Source organism: Carcharodon carcharias, chromosome 2 (assembly GCF_017639515.1).
Source record: "Carcharodon carcharias isolate sCarCar2 chromosome 2, sCarCar2.pri, whole genome shotgun sequence".
Taxonomy (NCBI): Eukaryota; Metazoa; Chordata; class Chondrichthyes; order Lamniformes; family Lamnidae; genus Carcharodon; species Carcharodon carcharias.
In genome coordinates, this window is record NC_054468.1 from 170,906,479 (window position 1) to 170,913,126 (window position 6,648).

Here is a 6,648-nt window from a genome sequence, read left to right on the forward strand (position 1 = left end):
TGGGAAGGCTTCCTGAAACCTGCAGGCCCAGAGAAGATTCCTCACTGCAGAGTGCTGACCTGAAGGTTAAGAATCCAGAAAAAAGAGCTGGTATGCGTTTTGAAGTATAGCAGATCACACAGGCAAGTATCAGTAACTTCGAAAAATAAATACTTGACTATGCACACTCGCGAACCCAGTGAGCCCTCTTATCCCGCCCGTGGATGAGATTTCTACAAATGTCTTCTACCCGCCTGCCTGTTGTAACCATGCACTGACCCGAAGCTTGCGTGGGTTCTAAAAAAATCAGCGTCGATTGATGAGTCAAAGGCCTTAAGTGGCCTGTTAATTGATGGCGGGCGCGCATCAGACATCATTGCGTGCCCACCCAATGAAATATTGTGGTGGCACGCAGTGACATCAGGATGCTTGCCTGATGTCACGTCATTTTACGTGCGGACGTGTGGGGCCCGCTCTCGCACACAAATGGGAAAATTCTGCCCATTAAGTCTGCACTGGCTCTTTCGAAAACAGGAAGTTCCGCTAGAGTAATTTCCCCATATCCCTGAAATTTGTTCTCCTTTGTGTATTACCTCCACCACTGAAGTTGGGCAGAGTTAATGTTTTTGTCCCTGTTTGTTGGTTCATTTGCCTGTAATTAATATACTGTATCACAAAAATTAATGGGTAGATTTCAACAAACCTTGGGACATAGTTGGGGTACAGCCCAAGGAAGAACTGATTACTTTTTGACAAAGTTGCAGATCTGGATCCTGGAATTCTTTTGAGGATCTGTTAACCTTGGGAGATAGGGTTAAATAACTACTTTTTAAGAATGCTATGGGTTGTTTTATATAAAATGTTGTTGATTGTTTTAGAATGTTATGGAATGTCTCAGTTGCTGTGGTGGAACTTGTCACAGCTGTGATCAGATTTTTCAAAACAGGTTGTTGGATGTGGATTGGACTGAAGCCTCCACAGTGAGAAGGAAGCTTTTCATAAAAAGATTTCTTTTTTCAGCTCAGTTGTTACAGAGCATCAAACTAGGCAGAGAAAAGCCTCAAGGACTCTGCACTAAGCATTGCTTGAGTACACAGGATGTGATGCTGGGAGTTTGGTGAGTGAGGGAGTTAGGTGAAGAGGGGAACTATAAATTAATCAATAAATTTAATTAACACAATAAAGATGGCAGAATGGATGATGTATCATGGCTGTAGCATGTGGGAGCTCCTGGATGATACTACAATCCATGGCAACCACACCTGTAGTGTGTGACTGTGGCTTGAGGAGCTTCAGCTCAGAGTTAATGAGCTGGGGGCTGAGCTGCAGCCATTATTACACATCATGGAGGGGGAAGGTTACTTGGACACTTTTTTTCAGAAGGTGGTCACACCTTTTAGGTAATCATCATCTGCTTTAGTTAGTAGGCAGACAGTGTGACTGAGAGACAGGCAGGTAAACGCACTGAGAAGCTGAGTGTGGTGGAGCTTCAGCCCTTGCAATTGAGAAACAAGTTCAAGGTTCTTTCAACTTGTATAGAGCAGAGTGAGAACGAGCAGACTGACCATGGCACCATGAAACAGGAAGCCATTCAAGTGGGGGAAGTTAAAGGGAATATAGTGGTAGTAGGACACAGTATAGTCAGAGAGATAGACACTGTTCTCTGCAGCCAAGAGTGAGAATCCAGAAGGCCCTGTTGCCTGCCTGTTGTCAGGGTTTGGGATATCTGCTCAAGGCTGGAGAGGAACTTACAGTGGGAGGGGGAGGATCCAGTTGTCATGGTCCATGTAGGTACCAACAAATAGATAAGACTAGGAAGGAGATTCTGCATAGGGAGTATAAGGGGATACATTAAAAAGCAGAACCTCAAAGGTAGCCATCTCTGGATTATTACCTGAGATTTGTGCAAATTGGCATAGGATAAATAAGATTAGAGAGATGAATGCATGGCTCAAGGACTGGTGTGGGAAATGTTGGTTCCAGTTCATGGGGAAAGTGGGGTCTGTACCATTGGAATGGATTTCACCTGAATCATGCTAGCACCAATGTTCTATCAAGGCATATAACTAGGAAAGTAGAGAAGGCTTTAAACTAAATAGCGGAGTAAAGGGATCATGTAGAGGAAGATTGAGCAAGTTAGAGGGAAATGACAAGGCAACAATAAAGCTAATGATAATCAGAGTATGGCAGGAAAGTACAGTGATTGCAAACTTAAGAATGTGCTAGCAGGTCGGGTCAGAGTTTCCAAAAACAGTAAGAAATACTGAATTCAAGGCTCCGTATCTGAACGTTGGCAGCATTCACAATAAAACAGATGAGTTGTCAACTCAAATAGAAATTCATATGTATGATCCGATTGCCATTACAAAGACGTGGCTACAGGGAAACCAAAGCTGGGATCTGAATATCCAAGGGTATATGACATTCTGGAAGAACAAGAAACTGGGAAAAGGTGGTGGAGTAGTGATGTTAATTAAAGAGTTCATTAATATTGTTGTGAGAGATTAGCTTAGTTCCTGTCCCACACCCTTCTACCAGCTTATATTTCATCTCATTTCCATATGTCTTAGTTCTGATGAAGCATCAAATGGACTCGAAACGTCAATTGTATCCCTCTCCGCAGATGCTGTCAGACCTGCTGAATTTTTCCAGGTATTTTTGTTTTTGTTCTGGATTTCCAGCATCCACGGTATTTTGCTTTTATATTATTGTAAAGATCAAGTTGTAGCATCAGTTTGGATGGAACTAAAATACAGCAAGGGGTGGAAACATTGGATGGGAGTTGTTTATAGGTCATCAAACTGCAGTAGGAATGTAAATCACAGTATAAATCAGAAAATTAGAGGTGCATGTAACAAGGATAATACAGTAATCATGGGGGATTTCAATCTATACATAGACCGGGTAAACCTTATTGGTACTAATGTTGTGGTGGATGAATTCTTGGAATGTATGCAAGATGGCTTTCTATAGTAGTACATTGAACAACCAACTGGGGAATGGGCTAACTTAGATCTAGTATTATGCAATGGAAAAGGGCTAATTAATAATCTTGTGGTAAAGGAGTCTTTAAAAAAGAGTGACCATAATATGATAGAATTTTACATTGTTTGAAAGTGATGTAGTTCAATCCAAAACTAGGGTCTGAAATCTATGCAAAGGACACTATGAATGTATAAGGGGTAAATTGGCTTTGGTGGATTGGGAAACTAGACAGGCAATGGCTAACATTTAAAATACTAATACATAGTTTACAACAAAAATACATTCCTTTAATGTACAAAAATCCAGCAAGGGAAGTGTTCCAACTGTGGCTAATGAAAGAAATCAAGGATTGTATTAGATCAAAGGAAGGGATGTATAAAGTTGCCAAAAAAAAAAGTAAGCCTGAGGATTGGGAACATTTTAGAATTCTGCAGAGGAGGACCAAGAAAAAAGATTAAGGAAGGGAAAATAGAATATGAGAGTAAACTAATGAGAAACAAAAAAATGGACTGTAAAAGCTTCTACAGGTATATTAAAAGAAGAAGATTAGCAAAAACAAATGTGGTTTCATTACAAGAGCAGTCAGGAGAATTTATAATGGGAACAATGAAATGGCAGAAAAATTAAACAAATACTTCATGTCTGTCTTCATGCAGGAAAATACTAAAAATCTTCTAGAAATAATGGAGAATCAAGGGACTAGTGTAAATGAAGGACTGCAAGATATACATATTAGTAATAAAAAGTACCAGAGAAATAATGGGACTGAAAGTAAATAAATCCATTGGACCTGATGATCCACATTCCAGACCATTGAAAGAGGTAGCTGTAGAAATAGTAGACACATTGGAGGTCATCTTTCAAAATTCTGTGACTCTGGAATGGTTCCTGCAGATTGGAAGGTGGCAAAAAACCTCACTATTTAAGAAGTGGGGGAGAGAGAAGGCGGGGAACTATAGATCTGTTAGCCTGACACCAGTAATAGGAAAAATGATAGAATCTATAATAAAGGGTGTGATAACAGTACACTTAGAAAATAATAGTCGGATTTGGCAGAGCCAACATGGATTTATGAAAGGAAAATTATATTTAACAAACCTGTTGGTGTGTTTTAGGGATGTAACTAGCAAAGTAAATAAGGGGAAACAGGTAGATGTGCTAAGTTTGATATTCAGTAAGCTTTTGATAAGATCCCACAGAAGGAATTAGTAAAACTAGAGCAAATGGGATTGGGGGGAATATACTGGAATAGATTGAAAACAGGTTAATGGGCAGAAAACAGAGAGTAAGGATAAATGGGTCATTTTCAGGTTGGCAGGTTGTAACTGGTGGGGTACAACAAGGATCATTGCTAGGGCCCCAGCTATTCACAATCTATATCAATGATTTGGATGGGGGTTAAATGTAATATTTCCAAGTTTAAGATGACACAAAACTAGGTGGAAGTGTGAGGAAGATGCAAAGAGGCTATAAGGGAATTTGGAGAGGCTAATTGAGTGGGCGCAAATTTGACAGATGAAATAAAATGAGGCGAAATATGAGTCTGTCCACTTTGTAGTTCTGTTTTTTCCTATCAGAGTATTTCTTAAATGGTGAGAGGCTGGGAAGTGTTGAACTTCAAAAGGACTAGGGTGTCCTTATTCATGAGTCACTGAAAGCTAACATGCAGGTACAACAAGCAATTAAGGCGGCAAATGATATGTTGTCTTTTATAGCAAGAGGACTTGAGTATAGTTTGTTGTCCTTACTGAAGGAAAGATATACTTGCCATAGAGGGAGTTCAACGAAGGTTCACCAAACTAATTCCTGGGATGGAGGAATTGTCCTATGAGGAAAGACTAAATAGCCTGGGCCTTTATTCTCTGGAGTTTTGAAGAATGAGAGGTGATCTCAGTCAAAAATACAAAATACTTACAGGGCTCGATAAGGTGGAGGCAGGATGTTTCCCCCTGGCTGGGGTGGGGGTCAGAATTAGGGCACACAGTCTCAGAATAAAGGGTTGGTCATTTAGGACTGAGATGAGGAGGAATTTCTTCACTCGGAGGATGGTGAATCTAGGAATTCTCTGTCCGAGAGGGTTATGGAGACTTAATCATTGGGTATGTTCAAGACTGAGATCAATAGACATATTAAAAACATCAAGGAATACAAAGAAAGCGCAGGAAAAAGATGTTGAAGTGGAAGATTAGCCATGATCTCATTGAATGGCGAAGCAGTCTTGAAGGGCTGAATGGCCTACTCCTGCTCCTTTTTCTTGTGTTCTTATGGAAGAGCTGCATAATTGTAATGATGTTAAGTTAACACAGCGTGGCAGAGGTATGAACTCTGAGTGCCCAGTTCACTTGTTCAAGGTGCTTTTGAAATCTAACAAGCAGCATATTCCAAATCCTAACCACTCATTGCATAAAAGGATTTTTGCTCATTTTGCCTCTGGTTCTTTTGCCAATCACCTTAAATCTGTGCCTCCTAATCATTGGCCCTCCAGCCATTGCAGACAGTTTCTCCTAAAGAATCATTGAATGGTTGCAGCACAGAAAGAGGTCATTCAGCCCGTCGTGTCCATGCCAGCTCTCTGGAAGAGCAACTGGTATAATCCCACTCCCCTGCCTTTTCCCTAGCCCTGTATTTTTTTTCACTTCAGATAATGATCCAATTCTCTTTTGAAAGCCTCCATTGAATCTGCCTGCACCACAATTTCAGGCAGTGCATTTCAGATCCTAACCAAATGCTGCATAGAAAGAATTTTCCTCATGTCATTGCTTCTTTGCCAAACATTTTAGATCAATGTCCTCTGGTTCTTGACCTTTTGACTTTTCAGCCAACAAGAACAGTTTCTCCCTACCTACTCAGTCTAGACCCCTCATGATTTTGAACACCTCTATCAAATCGTCTCCTAATCTTCTCTTCTCCATGGAGAACAACCCCAATCTCCAATCCATCCATGTAACTGAAGTTCCTCATCCTCGGAAGCATTTTTGTGAATCTTTCTACATTCTTCTAATGCCTTTTCATTCTTCCTAAAGTGCAGTGCCCAGAATTGGACTCTACCTGTACCTAAATCACCCTGCAGTATAAAACAGAAAGCGCATCATCGGTAGTAAAGACTTAAATTTACCCACTGAAGAACTTAACCTTATGAAAAAAATCTCTTTTCATTAATCTTGACAAAACATTTTTCTCTAAATCAAAATTACTCCTCAGAATCCTAAACAGAGCATAGGTTTGAAGATCCACACTTCAATCACCTATGGCCCACTCTTACTTTGGCACTATTTAACTACTGGTTTGAGCCAATTAAGTTTCCTCCCACCAAAAACCAAGTCCATAATCAACAGTTTCAAGCACATGGTATCAAAGGAGCTCTGAAATTACAGAAATTAAAGCACCAACAATCATCATTAATTCTGTAGAGAGAGAGAGTCAGGTCTTAAATTGCTAAGTCGTCTGTTCAACGCACATTCTTAAAGGATTCAACTGCTTCAACTTCGATGACCTCATGCTTGGCACTTACAATGTTTTAATTGAAGGTATTGACAACCATTCATTTTGTTTTCTTTGTTTACAATATATGTAAAGGGGGTTGATGTGTCTTGTCATTTTTTATGTGTAACTGATAAAGCATCTAAAATGTGGGTCACAAAGCATCATTCCCTGTGCCAGGTGGACTTTAAAATAGTCTATAGC